Source organism: Coffea arabica, chromosome 10c, assembly GCF_036785885.1.
Source record: "Coffea arabica cultivar ET-39 chromosome 10c, Coffea Arabica ET-39 HiFi, whole genome shotgun sequence".
NCBI classification, from domain to species: Eukaryota; Viridiplantae; Streptophyta; class Magnoliopsida; order Gentianales; family Rubiaceae; genus Coffea; species Coffea arabica.
The window spans coordinates 36,746,022-36,770,822 of NC_092329.1; the positions used below are offsets into that span (position 1 = coordinate 36,746,022).

The 24,801-nt window shown below is 37.3% G+C and overlaps 1 pseudogene; it reads right to left on the reverse strand.

Annotated features, from left to right (window-relative positions):
* Positions 1-4,203: 4,203 nt before the first annotated feature.
* Positions 4,204-24,801, reverse strand: part of LOC140015917 (ATP synthase subunit alpha, chloroplastic-like) — a 57,721-nt pseudogene continuing 37,123 nt past the window's right edge.

Sequence of the window (24,801 nt, forward strand, 5' to 3'; positions counted from 1 at the left end):
GAAAATATAATGTAAGGACATATAATATATGATTTAAATCCTAGGATAAGGCAAATAATTTGGGGAAATTATATTTTAAAGTGAGAGTCAATACAAGGAATTTGTTGTAACACATTGTAAAATATAATGCTAGGCATATAAGAGGTGGTTTAAATCTTGGTGCAAGGCATGTAGTTTGGGGAAATTATATTTTTAAAAAAATGAGGGTTCTCACACTCTCTCCCCCTTAAAGAATTTCGCCCTCGAAATTCTCAGCTTGATTACTGAGTAGTTCAAAATATTTTCGGTGAATATCCTTTTTACCTCTCTCGAGTCCTGTGAGCACATGCTTTAGTAAAAGACCAGCAATATAAAGCCGCATTATGTAGGAATTGAGGCTCCAAATCTTTATTTAGAACATGTATCAATTTACAAGTTTCATACTCGTATAACCTATCAAAATATAATACTAGCTTGTTCTAATCGAGGAATAATCCTCATGTCCTTACTAATCAATGTTGCAAAAGTCATTTAGAGCAGACAAGTATCACTTATAGCCAAACGTTTGGGGAAAGTAGAAAAGACGTTCAAAATGCAAAGTTGTAAACTGTCTGACCTTTTGATCTAAAATGATTTGAAGAACTCATTTTCCTTTTATTTAAGCCTCAATCCACTCATAAACCAACCTCAAAATAGTTTACCAACTCCAATCTTAAAGTTGAAAATGTAAGTAGGAATAATCCTAAGAAAATAGGAATTTTCCAATATTACGTGATCTCATTTGAAAGTCATATCTCGAGATTCTTATGTCCAAAACTTATAAACTTTATACCGTCGGAATATAGATTCAAATTGTTACAACCTTCTAGAAGGTACCGTTGTAAGATCCAATCCACAAGTCAGTCAAATTCCAACCTAAAGTTGCTGCTTCACCCAGTAACAGACAGAACAGGTATACAATTTCAGTCAACTTTGAAAAATCGTAGATATTCATGGGAATTGAAAACAATACTGATATTCTGAACCTAGTTTTAAACATAATAAATGAAACTCAATTTTTTAACTTTTCTACATCAAGATATAACGGATCTCGTAAAACTTTCCAAGGTTCCCCGCGGAAAAATTTTCAGCGGCACTTTCTTTGTGTTTACTAACTTTTCCAGCCCATTCAAGGCTTTATTCTTCCCATGAAATAGCTTCAACTCAAGCATATAAATATCAAGCCAACAACTCACTACATCAAGCATATAACTGTCACCTATTCAAGTTAGAAAATGAAACCTTAAGCTGAAATTCCTAATCACAAGCTAGAAGTTTCTTTAGGCAAGTCAAACTAGCATATAAAAGCTAGATATTTCACATAACAAAACTACCAAACCATGGCCAACACTTAAGTATCATGTGTGGACAGAAAAGTACCATAAAACTGAAAATTTCATGACACAACTTCAAACCATGATATTTTCTCATAAAACAACCGAAATTGAAACAGTAAACCACCAGTTTGCATATATTTAAAGTAGAGGAAAGTTTATTATCAAAGGTACCCTGTAACCTCAAGAAAGATGAAAACTTAGAGTTTCTTCCTGCAAAATCACCCTACCAATACCTTGAAATCTACCTTAGTTATCATTTCCATAGAGTAGTTTGCAAATTAGTTGGTTGAAACTCAAGATTCAAGTACAAATTTGAGGTCAGAGTTGAAGGTCTCTCTTTGGTTTTTCTTCTCCATTTGTTCGGCCGAGCAAGAGGAAAATGAAAACAATTTGGTCAACCCTTTGATTTAGTCGAGGTGAAAAATGTGACATAAACTTTAACCTTCGTAAAAGAAGAGTTAAAACTTGGCTACTATTCTTGCTAGCTCTCAAACCCATACACTATCCATTGAATAATTTCTTCCTTTCGAATGACAAACGAAAAATTTTTGCTTAACTTAAAGACTAAAATATAGGGATAGATTCATGGGCAAGGATCCAATACTGCCCAACAACCAATTTTTTTAATAACACTTATTAAAATAGCAGGTATCAAGTTCACTATTCCTAACGAGAATACAGCTTACTACATAAAAATTTCACTACGCATAGTTCAATGATTACAACTATTTTAGGCAAAATCTCACTAAATGGCTAACTTTGACTAGGAATGTCTTAAGATGCTATTCGATTAGGCAAATGCACTAATTCAAACTCATTCCGCACCTCTTCTAGAATCCCTTCGTATTTCTTTTTTCAATTCTATGTTCTGGTGCAGTGGTTCAATTTTCTCCAAGTATTCTTGTTCCCATCATCCTTTCCAGTACTCAGCTAATCTCTTTTGGAACTCTACTTCCATTCGAATAATCTCTATTTTCTTATGCAGATCAGTCATATTTGTCATCTCACCAATTCACTTAACTCGATGATAGCTTGCCAGGCAAATCAAAGGAGCAGAATAAGTAACTATATACAATTGGAAACTCTAGTCATATAACTTTTGAGCTCATTCACTTCCAATCTAACCACGAGGAATTAAACTTAGCTATTTTCAAATGAGATAGACAAGGAAGTAGAATACAGGTAGGGCAACATCTCAAAATATTATGCCACTCATTCTTATTTGGGGAGTTTAACATAAGGAATATTCTTATCACTTATGTACATAATGAAATCCTAAAGTGTACTTCGTATCTCAAAAGTTTCACACCCTATCTCAAGCTTTTGTATACAAGTATAGAATCCAATTCTTTTCTCAAATCCCCATGCATAATTCCAAAACTCACGATCTCACCACGATAATAATCGAGTCAAGTCCATACTTAGACATTAGTGGATAGTTGTTAAGGAAGTATAGGAAAGAATATCACAAGAGGGGTAGAAATATCCATATAGTTGCAATCAAACCACCTCATATTCAAAATAAACACTTATCAAGTCTTCACAGTCATAGGAGAGGGAAATAGGTCTTTAGTGCAAATCGCTCGACGTACACTATAATTTAGCCACCGTCTATAGAAATCCTAACAGACTATTTCTAGATTAGTCCATGATAACTTCCGAGATCCATTCCCTCAATCAGTCCATTAACTAGGTCAGGTGTTAGAATCTTTCGCGCCTTGATTTTTACCATTAAAATTTATCTCAGGTGCAATCAAGATACAGACCATTATTCCAGTGCTCTCCACTTTTGGTACTCAAGTATAAGAATCCACAATAAGACAATTCACAACTTGAGCCAGCCGGTCCCAAGAGTAAATCACCCGTATTAGGGATTCCTACCCGACGTACATACCTATTTCTCCCAAGGACACTGATAAGGGTTTATACTTATAATAGTCATGATTCATAGCTTACGCCCAAAAACACCACTTGACCCCAAACTCACTCCGCGCAGGGACCACGTGAAACAGCAAAATATCTTCCATTCTTTCAAACCAGTTCTCGGCAGCTTTGGAATCTGGTCCTCTAAGAAATTTAAGGGAAGCGAACTTTGGAATCGTCTCAGGGCCCTATCTTCACTTACTTCAAGGTTCCTTTACTAGTTACCCGATACTTGACCTCGATGGTCAACCAAACGGGCCAGTAAACATTAGATCAGTCATACAATTGATAGCTGTAGCTACCTGGACTTCTTCTCCACATTCGGGTCCTTGGTTCTAATTGATTACAGACCTTTATTCCTCCTCTTATTCTTGGACCTACCTAGATCCACACTCATGGCCCCTACTATACTGTCATCTAGTCTCCATTATTACTCACTAGTCTAGGGCCTTAAGTATTATAACTAATGGGTTAGTACGCGTCGATACATAACAGATACTTATTCATTCTAAAACACTAAATAAAAGGGAAATCAGAGTCACGATAGGCGAGTAAAATGCAAAGTAATTTGAATGCGATACCAAAATAAAGTCATAGCCAAAAATCAAAAGTCAGGTCAAAGGTCAAAAGTCAAAGTCAATTATCAAAGTCAAAATTCAAAGTCAATAGTCCAAAGTCAAAAATCAACAGTCAACAATCAAGTACTATACATTCAAAGGCTCATGGCAGTCATTTACAAGATAACAAGACCAAAAGTAGTAAGTACGAGCCTCAAAAGTACAGATATAGTCGTACAGTCATATTAAGCAAAAACCTAGTGCATGTAATCAAAAGAAAGCTGTACAACCACCAAGTCACTACATCCCCTATCCGTTCTATGTATAGTAGTCAAAATCACCCAAAATAGTAGCCTAGAAGTGGAGGCTTAATCCACCGCAAGACTAGCTGACCCCTCAATCTGGGCAGGTTCTGCTCCTGCCTCGCCTCCAATGTGGGAAGCCTCATCGTACACATCTCCAAGTAAGTCATTGCAAATGTTCAGAATCGATTCAACTCTATTCCTCACTTTCATTGCCCCCTTAACCATACGCTCCTGAGTTTCTCCAAACTACGCACACAGATCATCAATCCTTTCATGGCCTTCAACCATATCATACTTGTGCTCCTTAATTCGATCGGCTCGCATTTTAATAGTTTCCTTCAGTTGATTCACTTCAGATTCAAGCCTAGCGTTGTCCCTTATGGCAACTTTCCGCCCCTTCACCACGACCAACACTACTTCATTAGGGTAGATATAAGTATGATGGCACTTGCAACGCCTGTAGCGGTTAGATGGGCTTTAATAGGCTCTAGCTTCTCCGGGCCTGATTTGATACTTAATCATCGGTAAGTTCCTACTAGCAATCACTCAACTTTCAAACCAATCACACAGTCCGGCATCCTAAACATTTAAGTCTAGGATACTCTACAAAGATCTAAAGCCTAAGCTCTGATACCAACTGTGACAGCCCCACCTCACCCTAGGGCGAACCCTAGGGTATCAGCGGACTGCCTGCCCAACTCTTGCCGGGGCTCAGTCGATCAAAGTACTAATAACTCAAATGAAGCAGAGGAAATATTTTCCATGCTTTGGAGCGTAACCCTAAATAAAACATAATCACTTCACCAACAATCCAAAAGCTTAGTATACATATAGCCAAATGTCAACTTACCACTCCACGCATAAACTTACATAACATGAGTCGAACTTATAGGTTTAAGCTTACAGGAGTCAAAAGTAAGGTCTACTTAAGCAAAAGGTTATAATCTCAAATACCAGTCCAAAACAATGTCAAGCTAAGAAAGCTCTTGATCAAATCCATCCCCGATCTGTTAAGGAAAACAAAGGGAATGGGGTGAGCTAAAACTCAGTGAGGTTCCAAGTAAAACAAGTAAGCACATAGCCAAATAAGAGCACAGAAATAATCAAATAAATATCACACAGTAGGATAACAGTTTAATCACAGTTCAATTCAAGGATACGGGTGGCTTTCAAAAGCCAAAGATCCACTTGAGCTTGATCATAATTGCCTCCTGTTGACACTCCGTCAACATTTGTATGCACAGTATAAAAGGGTCCGTAGAACACCACTTTCACCAGTCTCCGTTCACCAATCTACCCCCCACCGGGCCCGCACTCCATAAACAGTAGTTTGGTAATACTCGAGTATACCAGGAATCCGAGTTCCAATGCTCAAGGATTCCAATGAAACAGTATCAAGCCGAGGATTTTATCACTGGTGGTGCTGGACAACACAACAAGCAGCACAACGGCTATGCTTCACCAGGAACCTCCAAGCAAGATTCAATTTCCAGTGAACAATAAATAGTTCTCAAGGTTTATCGGCCTTCTCGACCAAGCCCTTGCTGGCTCGATACAACCGACTCACCTATGAGGTTGGGTACCAAAACAGTAACAGTAGTTGAAGGGATATCACCCTAACAACTCATTCATAGTCACAATTAAAATTTCACATCACAGTGTAACAATATATAGAGCCTCAGTGGAAATCAAGGAAGGTCGAGTGCGATAAAGTACACACTCGCTTCCAACTTTAATTAAAACAGTGCTTGGCTCAGTCAATAGCACATCAAGGTTTTCACATATACAAGTATCCCACATAACAAGTAGCAGGTCGTGGAACACTCACCTGTCAAACAAAAGTCATTATCAACTTCAAATGATTCAGTTACAGTCACCTCCGTTTCCCGATCCTAGGGCAACGAATGAAAATGATAACAATAAGATTCGTTTCTCACTAAATTATAGGTTCATGAAGAAGCTAAGTAACTAAGATAATCTACTTAATCCTTCATGTAAATGAGGTCCAAAGTATAGTAAAAGTTCATGAAAATACATGTTTAGTGTTCATATGATTGCTTGGTAAAGAAAGGTTTCATTTAAATTCAAAGGTTTCATTTTCGGTTTGAACAGTGTCGGCCGGCCAGTCTCGGGAAAACGGTCACGGCTCATTGTAGGAGAGTCGGAAGTAGGTTTTGTCAGTTGCGTTGGAAACTAGGTTCATAAGGCTAAATTTGTCTAGAAGAAACCATTTCCAAAATCCCAACATAAGTAGCTCCAAATTAAGAGACCAAATGAAATTTCTGGACTGCCACGGATGAACAGTACCGCCCAGGCAGTCAAATTCCACGACTCGCCACGGATCGTTCAAGACGAACCAGAAAGTGAGCTTGGTACCGTTTTAAAACTCTAGGAGTCTACTTTCAAATGCCACAAACGGCACTCAATTCCGATCAGTGAGTAAAACGTTATGGCCTTGACAAGATTGCTGGACAGAAAATTCTGGACCTTGTCCAGTTTTGTTCCTTTGCTTGTAACTCAAAATTTACTCAACCAAATTGGCTAATTTTTTGTAGACAACCTCTACACACATAAACCAACATATATCACTCACATTTGTAGCCAAAATATGCATGCAATATCAGGGCAAAATTCAGAAAGCAAGCTGGACAAATTTCGGTCAGCACACTTAATTCTTTCCCAACTTTCACTCTTCTCATTATTTTCACTTTTTGCATATCTCAAGTATTACATCTGACCATATAGGGTTTTAAAGCATATCAATACCTCATAAACATACATGAATAAGGGTTGAACATTTCATCAAACACTTGGTGTGCATACAAACAATTCATCCACTACTTGTTTAATTCAAGGGGTTAACTTCCAATTCCAACCACAATAACTTGCAATTCATGATTAGAGCTTATAGTAGATAATCTAACACATAAAAACCCCAAATTAAAGAATACTTGCCTTACTTACAAGGTTTTCAAATCACCAAGAAATCCACCAAGTAGAAGCTCCAAGGTTGGAATTCAACACCAAAAACAAAGAAAGCTTCCTTGCAAACCCTAAATTCTTCTCTTGAATTTTGGTCTTTGATTTGTTTAGGTAAGAAAACCTGATTTGGGAGCTCTCTCTCTCTCTCTCTCTCTCTCTCTTCCTTGAGCCGAAATTCAGCCAACACTCAAGAAAAAAAAAAAGGCTTTGGCTAGTTTAAATAATCTTCTAATCTTGGTTCCAACAAGATACTTGGCTAAGGTTTTGCCACATGTCCACTTACTTGTCCCATTCTTTCTTAATCTTTGACTAATGGTGTCTTAGCCTTTCCAAATGCACCAATCATTCTTTAACACTTCTAACTAACCTTTCCAAGTGCACCAATCATTCTTTAACACCTCTAACTAACCTTTCCAAGTGTACCAATCATTCTTTAACACCTATAATCCTACATGTAAGATCTCTACCACTAATATAAAGACACTTGGTAAAATGCAAGTGGTGTATAATTAAAATCAACTCAAGAAAAAATGTTTTATTACAAGTAAAAAGGAATGAAGTGTAATGCATGAAAATTATTATAACACCTAGAAAATATAATGTAAGGACATATAATATATGATTTAAATCCTAGGATAAGGCAAATAATTTGGGGAAATTATATTTTAAAGTGAGAGTCAATACAAGGAATTTGTTGTAACACATTGTAAAATATAATGCTAGGCATATAAGAGGTGGTTTAAATCTTGGTGCAAGGCATGTAGTTTGGGGAAATTATATTTTTAAAAAAATGAGGGTTCTCACATCATCTCCCCCCTCAAACTCCCTCTGTCGGCTGCCTTTCTTTTCCTATTTTATATGGGAATCCTCTACCCTAAAACCCTTAAACACTCTTCTATATTTTGCAGATAAGGGGCTGCGATGAGCCCTTTCTTGCAAGCTGCGGCAATACGCAGCTTTCATGCCGCATTTCTCTTTTTTTTTAAGATTAATTAAAATAAAAATAAATAATAATAATAATAATAATAATAATAAACAACTTAATTAACATTGGATGAAAAAATAAAAACTAGAAACAACAAAGTGTAAAATCCCATTTCCCCCATTTTTCATTTTCCATTTTCATCGTTTTCCCCTTTTTCGTTTTTTCTAAATGAACCAAACAAAAATAAAAGATAAATTAAACAGAAATGAATAAAACAAAATTGCTATTTTTCCCTTTTCCTTTTCTTTTTTTTCTTTTTTTTTATGATTTTTCTTTTTTTTTCATTTTTCATGATTTTTCCTTTTTCTCTCTTTTTTTTCATTTCAAGAAATTCTATGCTAAAAACTTAAAAATAAAAATAAAACTATAAACTAAAAACTAAAAATCGAATAAAACTAACACGACAAATAAAAAAACTAAAAATAAATAGTAAATGAAATTACACCAAAAATTTGGTGTCTACAACTACAAGATTCCATATAACTTTACCCAAGGTTCATTAATTGGCACGACCAAGCCCTCGCCGGCTCGATTCAATCAACTACCAATGGGGTTGAGCTCATTGATAACATTTGTAGTCGTTGGATACTCGCCCAATCGAAACCAAGTCGAGTACTTTCATTTCATATAACATTACAATAACATGACAACAATGATATAAGGCATATAAGTGAGAGTGATAAAGTACACTTTCACTGCAATCAAGTCACATTCAATTCACTTCAAGCAAGTTACATTCAAAGCCATATAGTAACACACAAGTGAGTAGTACACTCACCAGGGTCAGTGCAGATACCTCCCAAAAGAGAGCTTTAATCACCAATAAACCCTAAAATAATCCAAGGAAAACAATTGAAGACCTAGGCTCAAACAACCCAAAAGCCCTTCGCTCAAAACACAAGTAAATCCAACTAGCATTCAAGTAAAATTTCGGCAGCATATCCCTTGTGTTTACCTATTTTCCAGCCATCATGGCTTCATTATTTCCTCAAATCAGTCCCAACATCTCATACAAAAATAATCTCATTCCCAAAAGCCGTTCACTAGGCTTAATGGCATTCAAGTACAAAATTTAGCTAGGAAATAACCGAATATGAAAGTCAAGCCCTAAACTATTCAAATGAACACAATAAGACTCGATTACAAGTCATAAACCAATTCTATATACTACAAAAACAGGGTTCCCTAAGCATACACAAACATTAAAGGAAACCAGAAAATTCGGAAATGCAATTAACTTTGGCCCTGAAAAAACAGTTTTTGTCCTCATTTTGCGGTAATGGCACCAATTTCACTACGATTATCGTATGAGGGTACAAGACCCACCATCTCGAAGCTAAAGGACAGGGCTACAACATCACAGAAGGTCACTCAACCCAGTTTTGAGTGCAAACAGGTCAAAAATGCAAGATACTACATCAAAAACGTAAAACAGATTCACCAAAACACATTCTAGCGGAAACATCATAACTCAGGCTCTACAAGTCCAAATCCAGAAATTCCAAAACAAGTTGAAAGCTAAGAAACAGGGATAAATTTCATCAGAAGGCCTCAACAACTAATTCAGAAGCAATTCCAGCCAAAACAACCAATTACAGGCGCAATTCTCCAATTCAGGTAAAACCAAAACAGCAATAGTAATTTCGACTTATCTCATTCTACACTACTCCGGTTGACCTAAAATTTTGTAGCCACCTATAAAATGGGATTCCCTACAACTTTCATGTTTTAAGTCAAGGCCAATTCGGCCTCTATCTAGGACCTAAAATTTCGGATAGAATGCTCCCTCAAGAACCCTAGTTTTCTGAAATTTCTTCCAAACCAGAGATTGGTTGCAATTAATCACTTTTCCCACCTCCTTAAGTCATTATAGACCATTTCCAAACATCATAGATAGCCACACAATCATGCTTATTTTAAAACAGAAAAATCCCCAAAAATAATAAAACATGATCATTTCAACCACAAATCAAGAATTAATCCATAAACTTGCATCTTCTACTACCACTAAGCATGATTTAAGCATCAATTAAAGGAGGAGGGTGGTTTGTGACGGCCCCACCTCCCCCTAAGGTGAACCAAAGGGTTCGGCGGGCCGCCTGCCCAACTCTCGCCGGGACTCAGTCGATCACTACAATCCTCAAATATATTACAATATAAATCTCAAATATTACATCAAATGTTCCCACAATTACACATCCAAGTCTCCAATAATTACTTGTCATAAGCGAAGCGAAAACAATTTCCAACTATACATAAAATGATTCCAAATCCAAATTGTACAAAATATAAGCCATCCATTCACGTGAATAAGCACAACAAGTCCTTCCTTCGCCTTGAGCCCTGTGGAGGGGGAAAAAATATTTTTTTGGGGTGAGCTAGAAGCTCAGCGAGTAACCAGAAAAATCAGTAATCAAATAGGTTTCACAATAGTTCATTTCAATGATGTCATATATCAATGATGTCATAAATCAAATGATAAGTCCAGAAACAACTACAACATTTGCAAAACAATAAATATGGAGTATCAATAATTCAAGAAACATTTACAATGGAAAGCGATTGTAACATTCATGAAAAAGATAAGTTCGTTCTCCTGACATTTCCTCCTTCCTTCAAACTTTTGAAAAATGCATTTTCTTTTTTTTTATAAATAAACCCCTCGCTCATTTGGTCATTCATTTCATTCACCAAACTCCACCAACCTCCACCAACCTACAAAGGTAATACTCGAGTATACCAAACGTTCACCCAAGTCCCTAATCGCCCGACCGAGACCGTTTCTGGCTCGAGATGATCGGTAACAAGGGGCAATGGCCAGTTCAGCCCAAAAGGCTTACATCATGCGCAACTAGCATTTCAATAATTAAATCCTTGAAAATTGCACAGCTATTTAGGTCGAGTGCGATAAAGTACACACTCGCCTAGAAAGCTCGTTTTGGAAATCATTCAAAGCACTTAACACGTTATCAATCAATGATACAAGTCATGAAGTCAAGAAAATATAGCAAACAAGGAACACTCACATGCAAGCACGCATGATATGCAAGAAAACAGTTCAAAAGTAACTTTGGAAACAGTTTAAAGGTAAATAATGCAGGAAACGGTTCATAAATAACTTCAGAAATAGTTTGAAGTCACTCACCTCCATGGCTCAGAAACCATCCATCATATAACATTGCCTTGCTCAAATCCAAGTCTTAGATCACAAACTCAAAGCAATCAAACCCTTTAAAACTTCGGACAGCACTTCCCCTAAATTTGCTTAATTTTCCAGCGGTCAAGGCTTCATTTTTTCCTCAGCCAGTCCCAAAGTCACACAAATAAATTCATTCAATAGCTGTTCAATAAGCTCCAAGTAGTACAAGTACAATTCAAGCTAGGGAAAAGTCCGGAAATGAAGGTTAAGCTCAAAACCAGAAAAATAGCTTTTGACGTCATTTTGCGGTAATGGTACCAAATGCGCTACGATTGTCGGATGAAGGTGGAAGACCCACCGTTTCGAAGCTAAGAGACAGGGCTACAATATTGCAGAAGGTCACTCAACCCAGTTTCGAGTGCAAACAGGTCAAAAAGGCAAGATATTATATCAAAAACGTAAAACAGATTCACCAAAACGCATTCTAGCGGAAACATCATAACTCAGGATCTACAAGTCCAAATCTAGAAATTCCAAAGGCATATGGTAGCTAATACATCAAGCTACATTTCATCAGAAGACCTCAAAGGCCAAATCATGCATTTTCATGATCGAAAATGGAAGACTACACGAAAACAGAAATCTGGGCGCGAAACAGGTTTCAAAAATAGTCAAGGGTATTTCGGTCATTTCACATACTACGGTGGTCGGATCAAGCTGAACATTTACAGGCAACTATTTTATAGCCTTGGCTACAACTTTCATGTTTTGGCCAAAATCTAATTCGGTGAGGATCAGGGTGAAAAGTCATGGTCAAATTGAGTGAAAAGGCAACCCTGTTCGCAGCACCCCTTCCCAGACCAGTCTCAGTATTTCCGACTTTTCTCACTCCGCACTACTCCAATTGACCTCAAATTTTACAGGCACCTTTAAAACATCAATACCTACAGCTTTTTAATACAAGGCCAATTCGGCCTCTAACCATGAGATACAAAACCGGACAGAATTGGGGATATAAAACCCTAACTTTCTCAAATTCCTTCCAAACCCAAAATTGGATGCAATTACCAATCATTTACACCTACTAGAGTTATTAAACATCATTTCCAACCATCATGATCAAATTAAACCATAAAAATGATCAATAAATTAAAAACTTCACCAATTCATCTCAAACCAAGAAATAAACCACAAATTTCAGCACTTTAACTCCGACTAGGCATAACTTAAGCTTCATTAAGTGTAGGAGGAAGTTCAATCACCACTCACCTTAGCAATAGAAGAGAGAGAACAACTAGGCACCTTAACCTTCCAAATAACTCCACCAAACAACTCATAAACACTGATAGAAGAAGTTTTATGGAACAAATGCAAGATTAAACGGTTGATTTGAGAGATTGAGCAAGATTAGAGACCAAAATTGTGGAGAGTTTTCTTCCTTTCTTTGAGAAAGAAAGTCGGCCAAGAGAGCTTCAAATAAGAGCTTATTTTTGGTCAATTTTTGATATTTATTTGGTAAAGGTAAAGGTAAAGTCAAATGGTCAAAGTCAAGAGTAAATTAGATGGTGACACTTGTCACCTTTAGGTTTAAAACTTATCTTTTTGTCTCTCCAATACAAATATCTTTACACCTTATACAATAATATCACTTAATACAAAATTCTAACAAGTTGTCAAAAATATAATGCATTTACCGCACTTGCGGGTCCCACGTTCAAAACACACTTCAAAATTAACGTGGATTAACTTGGATCAAGAAAATGATTTGGAAACTATATTTCCTTGTAGAAATGTCTAAAAAAATTAATATATTGAAAAACACAGACCTAGAGACAATAAAAGAAAATAATGTCGAGAAAATATATAAAAATTTTCGGTTTCTCATACTCCTAGTTTTTGGGGCGTCACAATCTCCCCTCCTTAAAAGAATGTCGTCCTCGACATTCCATCTTGTACCAATCAAGTCGAGATATCCCGCAAGAATCACTAATATTGCAAACCAAACCCACAGTCCGGCATCCTAAACTTCAAGCCTAGGATACACTACAGAGATCGAAAGCCTAAGCTCTGATACCAACTGTGACGGCCCCACCTCCCCTTAAGGCGAACCAAAGGGTTCGGCGGGCCGCCTGCCCAGCTCCCGCCGGGACTCAGTCGATCACTACAATCCTCAAATATATTACAATATAAATCTCAAATATTACATCAAATGTTCCCACAATTACACATCCAAGTCTCCAATAATTACTTGTCATAAGCGAAGCGAAAACAATTTCCAACTATGCATAAAATGATTCCAAATCCAAATTGTACAAAATATAAGCCATCCATTCACGTGAATCAGCACAACAAGTCCTTCCTTCGCCTTGAGCCCTGTGGAGGGGGAAAAATATTTTTTTGGGACGAGCTAGAAGCTCTGCGAGTAACCAGAAAAATCAGTAATCAAATAGGTTTCATAATAGTTCATTTCAATGATGTCATATATCAATGATGTCATAAATCAAATGATAAGTCCAGAAACAACTACAACATTTGCAAAACAGTAAATATGGACTATCAATAATTCAAGAAACATTTACAATGGAAAGCGATAGTAACATTCATGAAAAAGATAAGTTCGTTCTCCTGACATTTCCTCCTTCCTTCAAACTTTTGAAAAATGCATTTTCTTTTCTTTTATAAATAAACCCCTCGCTCATTTGGTCATTCATTTCATTCACCAAACTCCACCAACCTCCACCAACCTACAAGGGTAATACTCGAGTATACCAAACGTTCACCCAAGTCCCTAATCGCCCGACCGAGACCGTTTCTGGCTCGAGACGACCGGTAACAAGAGGCAATGGCCAGTTCAGCCCAAAAGGCTTACATTATGCGCAACTAGCATTTAAATAATTAAATCCTTGAAAATTGCACAGCTATTTAGGTCGAGTGCGATAAAGTACACACTCGCCTAGAAAGCTCGTTTTGGAAATCATTCAAAGCACTTAACACGTTATCAATCAATGATACAAGTCATGAAGTCAAGAAAATATAGCAAATAAGGAACACTCACATGCAAGCACGCATGATATGCAAGAAAACAGTTCAAAAGTAATTTTGGAAACAGTTTAAAGGTAAATAATGCAGGAAACGGTTCATAAATAACTTCAGAAATAGTTTGAAGTCACTCACCTCCATGGCTCAAAAACAATCCATCATATAACATTGCCTTGCCCAAAACCAAGTCTTAGATCACAAACTCAAAGCAATCAAACCCTTTAAAACTTCGGACAGCACTTCCCCTAAATTTGCTTACTTTTCCAGCCGTCAAGGCTTCATTATTTCCTCAGCCAGTCCCAAAGTCACACAAATAAATTCATTCAATAGCCGTTCAATAATCTCCAAGTAGTACAAGTACAATTCAAGCTAGGAAAAAGTCCGGAAATGAAGGTTAAGCTCAAAACCAGAAAAATAGCTTTTGACGTCATTTTGCGGTAATGGTACCAAATGCAATACGATTGTCGGATGAAGGTGGAAGATCCACCGTTTCGAAGCTAAGAGACAGGGCTACAATATTACAGAAGGTCACTCAACCCAGTTTCGAGTGCAAAGAGGTCAAAAAGGAAAGATATTATATCAAAAACGTAAAACAGATTCACCAAAACGCATTCTAGCGGAAACATCATAACTCAGGCTCTACAAGTCCAAATCCAGAAATTCCAAAGGCATACGGTAGCTAATACATCAAGATACATTTCATCAGAAGACCTCAAAGGCCAAATCGTGCATTTTCATGATCGAAAATGGAAGACTACACGAAAACAGAAATCTGGGCGCGAAACAGGTTTCAAAAACAGTCAAGGGTATTTCGTTCATTTAACATGCTACTGTGGTCGGATCAAGCCGAAATTTACAGGCAACTAATTTATAGCCTTGGCTACAACTTTCATGTTTTGGCCAAAATCTAATTCGGTGAGGATCAGGGTGAAAAGGCACGGTCAAATTGAGTGAAAAGGCAACCCTGTTCGCAGCACCCCTTCCCAGACCAGTCTCAGCATTTCCGACTTTTCTCACTCCACACTACTCCAATTGACCTGAAATTTTACAGGAACCTTTAAAACATCAATACCTACAGCTTTCATGTTTTAAGCCAAGGCCAATTCGGCCTCTAACCATGAGATACAAAACCGGACAGAATTGGGGATATAAAACCCTAACTTTCTCAAATTCCTTCCAAACCCAAAATTGGTTGCAATTACCAATCATTTACACCTACTAGAGTTATTAAACATCATTTCCAACCATCATGGACAGCCACAACATCATGATCAAATTAAACCAGAAAAATCATCAATAAATTAAAAACTTCACCAATTCATCTCAAACCAAGAAATAAACCACAAATTTCAGCACTTTAGCTCCCACTAGGCATAACTTAAGCTTCATTAAGTGTAGGAGGAAGTTCAATCACCACTCACCTTAGCAATAGAAGAGAGAGAACAACTAGGCACCTTAACCTTCCAAATAACTCCACCAAACAACTCATAAACACTAATAGAAGAAGTTTTATGGAACAAATGCAAGATTAAACGGTTGATTTGAGAGATTGAGCAAGATTAGAGACCAAAATTGTGGAGAGTTTTCTTCCTTTCTTTGAGCAAGAAAGTCGGCCAAGAGAGCTTTAAATAAGAGCTTATTTTTGGTCAATTTTTGATATTTATTTGGTAAAGGTAAAGGTAAAGTCAAATGGTCAAAGTCAAGAGTAAATTAGATGGTGACACTTGTCACCTTTAGGTTTAAAACTTATCTTTTTGTGTCTCCAATACAAATATCTTTAAACCTTGTACAATAATATCACTTAATACAAAATTCTAACAAGTTGTTAAAAATATAATGCATTTACCGCACTTGCGGGTCCCACGTTCAAAACGCACTTCAAAATTAACGTGGACTAACTTGGATGAAGAAAATGATTTGGAAACTATATTTCCTTATAGAAATGTATAAAAAAATTAATATATTGAAGAAAACAGACTTAGAGACAAGAAAACAAAATAATGTCGAGAAAATATATAAAAATTTTCGGTTTCTCATACTCCTAGTTTTCGGGGCATCACAATCTCCTCTCCTTAAAAGAATGTCGTCCTTGACATTCCATCTTGTACCAATCAAGTCGAGATATCCCGCAAGAGTCACTAATATTGCAAACCAAACCTACAGTCCGGCATCCTAAACTTCAAGCCTAGTATACACTACAGAGATCGAAAGCCTAAGCTCTGATACCAACTGTGACGGCCCCACCTCCCCCTAAGGCGAACCAAAGGGTTCGGCGGGCCGCCTGCCCACCTCTCGCCGGGACTCAGTCGATCACTACAATCCTCAAATATATTACAACATAAATCTCAAATATGACATCAAATGTTCCCACAATTACACATCCAAGTCTCCAATAATTACTTGTCATAAGCGAAGCGAAAACAATTTCCAACTATACATAAAATGATTCCGAATCCAAATTGTACAAAATATAAGCCATCCATTCATGTGAATAAGCACAACAAGTCCTTCCTTCGCCTTGAGCCCTGTGGAGGGGGAAAAAATATTTTTTTGAGGTGAGCTAGAAGCTCAGCGAGTAACCAGAAAAATCAGTAATCAAATAGGTTTCACAATAGTTCATTTCAATGATGTCATATATCAATGATGTCATAAATCAAATGATAAGTCCAGAAACAACTACAACATTTGCAAAACAGTAAATATGGAGTATCAATAATTCAAGAAACATTTACAATGGAAAGCGATAGTAACATTCATGAAAAAGATAAGTTCGTTCTCCTGACATTTCCTCCTTCCTTCAAACTTTTGAAAAATGCATTTTCTTTTCTTTTATAAATAAACCCCTCGATCATTTGGTCATTCATTTCATTCACCAAACTCCACCAACCTCCACCAACCTACAAAGGTAATACTCGAGTATACCAAACGTTCACCCAAGTCCCTAATCGCCCGACCGAGACCGTTTCTGGCTCGAGACGACCGGTAACAAGAGGCAATGGCCAGTTCAGCCCAAAAGGCTTAAATGATGCGCAACTAGCATTTAAATAATTAAATCCTTGAAAATTGTACAGCTATTTAGGTCGAGTGCGATAAAGTACACACTCGCCTAGAAAACTCGTTTTGGAAATCATTCAAAGCACTTAACACGTTATCAATCAATGATACAAGTCATGAAGTCAAGAAAATATAGCAAATAAGGAACACTCACATGCAAGCACGCATGATATGCAAGAAAACAGTTCAAAAGTAATTTTGGAAACAGTTTAAAGGTAAATAATGCAGGAAACGGTTCATAAATAACTTCAGAAATAGTTTGAAGTCACTCACCTCCATGGCTCAGAAACAATCCATCATATAACATTGCCTTGCCCAAATCCAAGTCTTAGATCACAAACTCAAAGCAATCAAACCCTTTAAAACTTCGGACAGCACTTCCCCTAAATTTGCTTACTTTTCCAGCCGTCAAGGCTTCATTATTTCCTCAGCCAGTCCCAAAGTCACACAAATAAATTCATTCAATAGCCGTTCAATAATCTCCAAGTAGTACAAGTACAATTCAAGCTAGGGAAAAGTCCGGAAATGAAGGTTAAGCTCAAAACCAGAAAAATAGCTTTTGACGTCATTTTGCGGTAATGGTACCAAATGCGCTACGATTGTCGGATGAAGGTGGAAGTCCCACCGTTTCGAAGCTAAGAGACAGGGCTACAATATTACAGAAGGTCACTCAACCCAGTTTGGAGTGCAAACAGGTCAAAAAGGCAAGATATTATATCAAAAACGTAAAACAGATTCACCAAAACGAATTCTAGCGGAAACATCATAACTCAGGCTCTACAAGTCCAAATCCAGAAATTCCAAAGGCATACGGTAGCTAATACATCAAGCTACATTTCATCAGAAGACCTCAAAGGCCAAATCATGCATTTTCATGATCGAAAATGGAAGACTACACGAAAACAGAAATCTGGGCGCGAAACAGGTTTCAAAACCAGTCAAGGGTATTTCGGTCATTTAACATGTTACTGTGGTCGGATCAACCCGAAAATTTACAGGAATCTAACTTATAGCCTTGGCTACAACTTTCATGTTTTGGCCAAAATCTAATTCGGTGAGGATCAGGGTGAAAAGTCACGGTCAAATTGAGTGAAAAGGCAACCCTGTTCGCAGCACCCCTTCCCAGACCAGTCTCAGTATTTCCGACTTTTCTCACTCCACACTACTCCAATTGACCTCATATTTTACAGGCACCTTTAAAACATCAATACCTACAGCTTTCATGTTTTAAGCCAAGGCCTATTCGGCCTCTAACCATGAGATACAAAACCGGACAGAATTGGGGATATAAAACCCTAACTTTCTCAAATTCCTTCCAAACCCAAAATTGGTTGCAATTACCAATCATTTACACCTACTAGAGTTATTAAACATCATTTCCAACCATCATGATCAAATTAAACCATAAAAATCATCAATAAATTAAAAACTTCACCAATTCATCTCAAACCAAGAAATAAACCACAAATTTCAGCACTTTAACTCCGACTAGGCATAACTTAAGCTTCATTAAGTGTAGGAGGAAGTTCAATCACCACTCACCTTAGCAATAGAAGAGAGAGAACAACTAGGCACCTTAACCTTCCAAATAACTCCACCAAACAACTCATAAACACTAATAGAAGAAGTTTTATGGAACAAATGCAAGATTAAACGGTTGATTTGAGAGATTGAGCAAGATTAGAGACCAAAATTGTGGAGAGTTTTCTTCCTTTCTTTGAGAAAGAAAGTCGGCCAAGAGAGCTTCAAATAAGAGCTTATTTTTGGTCAATTTTTGATATTTATTTGGTAAAGGTAAAGGTAAAGTCAAATGGTCAAAGTCAAGAGTAAATTAGATGGTGACACTTGTCACCTTTAGGTTTAAAACTTATCTTTTTGTCTCTCCAATACAAATATCTTTACACCTTATACAATAATATCACTTAATACAAAATTCTAACAAGTTGTCAAAAATATAATGCATTTACCGCACTTGCGGGTCCCACGTTCAAAACACACTTCAAAATTAACGTGGACTAACTTGGATCAAGAAAATGATTTGGAAACTATATTTCCTTGTAGAAATGTATAAAAAAATTAATATATTGAAGAAAACAGACCTAGAGACAATAAAAGAAAATAATGTCGAGAAAATATATAAAAATTTTCGGTTTCTCATACTCCTAGTTTTTGGGGCGTCACAATCTCCCCTCCTTAAAAGAATGTCGTCCTCGACATTCCATCTTGTACCAATCAAGTCGAGATATCCCGCAAGAATCACTAATATTGCAAACCAAACCCACAGTCCGGCATCCTAAACTTCAAGCCTAGGATACACTACAGAGATCGAAAGCCTAAGCTCTGATACCAACTGTGACGGCCCCACCTCCCCCTAAGGCGAACCAAAGGGTTCGGCAATTACTTGTCATAAGCGAAGCGAAAACAATTTCCAACTATGCATAAAATGATTCCAAATCCAAATTGTACAAAATATAAGCCATCCATTCACGTGAATCAGCACAACAAGTCCTTCCTTCGCCTTGAGCCCTGTGGAGGGGGAAAATATTTTTTTGGGTCGAGCTAGAAGCTCTGCAAGTAACCAGAAAAATCAGTAATCAAATAGGTTTCATAATAGTTCATTTCAATGATGTCATATATCAATGATGTCATAAATCAAATGATAAGTCCAGAAACAACTACAACATTTGCAAAACAGTAAATATGGAGTATCAATAATTCAAGAAACATTTACAATGGAAAGCGATAGTAACATTCATGAAAAAGATAAGTTCGTTCTCCTGACATTTCCTCCTTCCTTCAAACTTTTGAAAAATGCATTTTCTTTTCTTTTATAAATAAACCCCTCGCTCATTTGGTCATTCATTTCATTCACCAAACTCCACCAACCTCCACCAACCTACAAAGGTAATACTCGAGTATACCAAACGTTCACCCAAGTCCCTAATCGCCCGACCGAGACCGTTTCTGGCTCGAGACGACCGGTAACAAGAGGCAATGGCCAGTTCAGCCCAAAAGGCTTACATTATGCGCAACTAGCATTTAAATAATTAAATCCTTGAAAATTGCACAGCTATTTATGTCGAGTGCGATAAAGTACACACTCGTCTAGAAAGCTCGTTTTGGAAATCATTCAAAGCACTTAACACGTTATCAATCAATGATACAAGTCATGAAGTCAAGAAAATATAGCAAATAAGGAACACTCACATGCAAGCACGCATGATATGCAAGAAAACAGTTCAAAAGTAATTTTGGAAACAGTTTAAAGGTAAATAATGCAGGAAACGGTTCATAAATAACTTCAGAAATAGTTTGAAGTCACTCACCTCCATGGCTCAAAAACAATCCATCATATAACATTGCCTTGCCCAAAACCAAGTCTTAGATCACAAACTCAAAGCAATCAAACCCTTTAAAACTTCGGACAGCACTTCCCCTAAATTTGCTTACTTTTCCAGCCGTCAAGGCTTCATTATTTCCTCAGCCAGTCCCAAAGTCACACAAATAAATTCATTCAATAGCCGTTCAATAATCTCCAAGTAGTACAAGTACAATTCAAGCTAGGAAAAAGTCCGGAAATGAAGGTTAAGCTCAAAACCAGAAAAATAGCTTTTGACGTCATTTTGCGGTAATGGTACCAAATGCAATACGATTGTCGGATGAAGGTGGAAGATCCACCGTTTCGAAGCTAAGAGACAGGGCTACAATATTACAGAAGGTCACTCAACCCAGTTTCGAGTGCAAAGAGGTCAAAAAGGAAAGATATTATATCAAAAACGTAAAACAGATTCACCAAAACGCATTCTAGCGGAAACATCATAACTCAGGCTCTACAAGTCCAAATCCAGAAATTCCAAAGGCATACGGTAGCTAATACATCAAGATACATTTCATCAGAAGACCTCAAAGGCCAAATCGTGCATTTTCATGATCGAAAATGGAAGACTACACGAAAACAGAAATCTGGGCGCGAAACAGGTTTCAAAAACAGTCAAGGGTATTTCGTTCATTTAACATGCTACTGTGGTCGGATCAAGCCGAAATTTACAGGCAACTAATTTATAGCCTTGGCTACAACTTTCATGTTTTGGCCAAAATCTAATTCGGTGAGGATCAGGGTGAAAAGGCACGGTCAAATTGAGTGAAAAGGCAACCCTGTTCGCAGCACCCCTTCCCAGACCAGTCTCAGCATTTCCGACTTTTCTCACTCCACACTACTCCAATTGACCTGAAATTTTACAGGAACCTTTAAAACATCAATACCTACAGCTTTCATGTTTTAAGCCAAGGCCAATTCGGCCTCTAACCATGAGATACAAAACCGGACAGAATTGGGGATATAAAACCCTAACTTTCTCAAATTCCTTCCAAACCCAAAATTGGTTGCAATTACCAATCATTTACACCTACTAGAGTTATTAAACATCATTTCCAACCATCATGGACAGCCACAACATCATGATCAAATTAAACCAGAAAAATCATCAATAAATTAAAAACTTCACCAATTCATCTCAAACCAAGAAATAAACCACAAATTTCAGCACTTTAGCTCCCACTAGGCATAACTTAAGCTTCATTAAGTGTAGGAGGAAGTTCAATCACCACTCACCTTAGCAATAGAAGAGAGAGAACAACTAGGCACCTTAACCTTCCAAATAACTCCACCAAACAACTCATAAACACTAATAGAAGAAGTTTTATGGAACAAATGCAAGATTAAACGGTTGATTTGAGAGATTGAGCAAGATTAGAGACCAAAATTGTGGAGAGTTTTCTTCCTTTCTTTGAGCAAGAAAGTCGGCCAAGAGAGCTTTAAATAAGAGCTTATTTTTGGTCAATTTTTGATATTTATTTGGTAAAGGTAAAGGTAAAGTCAAATGGTCAAAGTCAAGAGTAAATTAGATGGTGACACTTGTCACCTTTAGGTTTAAAACTTATCTTTTTGTGTCTCCAATACAAATATCTTTAAACCTTGTACAATAATATCACTTAATACAAAATTCTAACAAGTTGTTAAAAATATAATGCATTTACCGCACTTGCGGGTCCCACGTTCAAAACGCACTTCAAAATTAACGTGGACTAACTTGGATCAAGAAAATGATTTGGAAACTATATTTCCTTATAGAAATGTATAAAAAAATTAATATATTGAAGAAAACAGACTTAGAGACAAGAAAACAAAATAATGTCGAGAAAATATATAAAAATTTTCGGTTTCTCATACTCCTAGTTTTCGGGGCATCACAATCTCCTCTCCTTAAAAGAATGTCGTCCTTGACATTCCATCTTGTACCAATCAAGTCGAGATATCCCGCAAGAGTCACTAATATTGCAAACCAAACCTACAGTCCGGCATCCTAAACTTCAAGCCTAGTATACACTACAGAGATCGAAAGCCTAAGCTCTGATACCAACTGTGACGGCCCCACCTCCCCCTAAGGCGAACCAAAGGGTTCGGCGGGCCGCCTGCCCACCTCTCGCCGGGACTCAGTCGATCACTACAATCCTCAAATATATTACAATATAAATCTCAAATATGACATCAAATGTTCCCACAATTACACATCCAAGTCTCCAATAATTACTTGTCATAAGCGAAGCGAAAACAATTTCCAACTATACATAAAATGATTCCGAATCCAAATTGTACAAAATATAAGCCATCCATTCACGTGAATAAGCACAACAAGTCCTTCCTTCGCCTTGAGCCCTGTGGAGGGGGAAAAAATATTTTTTTGAGGTGAGCTAGAAGCTCAGCGAGTAACCAGAAAAATCAGTAATCAAATAGGTTTCACAATAGTTCATTTCAATGATGTCATATATCAATGATGTCATAAATCAAATGATAAGTCCAGAAACAACTACAACATTTGCAAAACAGTAAATATGGAGTATCAATAATTCAAGAAACATTTACAATGGAAAGCGATAGTAACATTCATGAAAAAGATAAGTTCGTTCTCCTGACATTTCCTCCTTCCTTCAAACTTTTGAAAAATGCATTTTCTTTTCTTTTATAAATAAACCCCTCGATCATTTGGTCATTCATTTCATTCACCAAACTCCACCAACCTCCACCAACCTACAAAGGTAATACTCGAGTATACCAAACGTTCACCCAAGTCCCTAATCGCCCGACCGAGACCGTTTCTGGCTCGAGACGACCGGTAACAAGAGGCAATGGCCAGTTCAGCCCAAAAGGCTTACATGATGCGCAACTAGCATTTAAATAATTAAATCCTTGAAAATTGCACAGCTATTTAGGTCGAGTGCGATAAAGTACACACTCGCCTAGAAAGCTCGTTTTGGAAATCATTCAAAGCACTTAACACGTTATCAATCAATGATACAAGTCATGAAGTCAAGAAAATATAGCAAATAAGGAACACTCACATGCAAGCACGCATGATATGCAAGAAAACAGTTCAAAAGTAATTTTGGAAACAGTTTAAAGGTAAATAATGCAGGAAACGGTTCATAAATAACTTCAGAAATAGTTTGAAGTCACTCACCTCCATGGCTCAAAAACAATCCATCATATAACATTGCCTTGCCCAAAACCAAGTCTTAGATCACAAACTCAAAGCAATCAAACCCTTTAAAACTTCGGACAGCACTTCCCCTAAATTTGCTTACTTTTCCAGCCGTCAAGGCTTCATTATTTCCTCAGCCAGTCCCAAAGTCACACAAATAAATTCATTCAATAGCCGTTCAATAATCTCCAAGTAGTACAAGTACAATTCAAGCTAGGAAAAAGTCCGGAAATGAAGGTTAAGCTCAAAACCAGAAAAATAGCTTTTGACGTCATTTTGCGGTAATGGTACCAAATGCAATACGATTGTCGGATGAAGGTGGAAGATCCACCGTTTCGAAGCTAAGAGACAGGGCTACAATATTACAGAAGGTCACTCAACCCAGTTTCGAGTGCAAAGAGGTCAAAAAGGAAAGATATTATATCAAAAACGTAAAACAGATTCACCAAAACGCATTCTAGCGGAAACATCATAACTCAGGCTCTACAAGTCCAAATCCAGAAATTCCAAAGGCATACGGTAGCTAATACATCAAGATACATTTCATCAGAAGACCTCAAAGGCCAAATCGTGCATTTTCATGATCGAAAATGGAAGACTACACGAAAACAGAAATCTGGGCGCGAAACAGGTTTCAAAAACAGTCAAGGGTATTTCGTTCATTTAACATGCTACTGTGGTCGGATCAAGCCGAAATTTACAGGCAACTAATTTATAGCCTTGGCTACAACTTTCATGTTTTGGCCAAAATCTAATTCGGTGAGGATCAGGGTGAAAAGGCACGGTCAAATTGAGTGAAAAGGCAACCCTGTTCGCAGCACCCCTTCCCAGACCAGTCTCAGCATTTCCGACTTTTCTCACTCCACACTACTCCAATTGACCTGAAATTTTACAGGAACCTTTAAAACATCAATACCTACAGC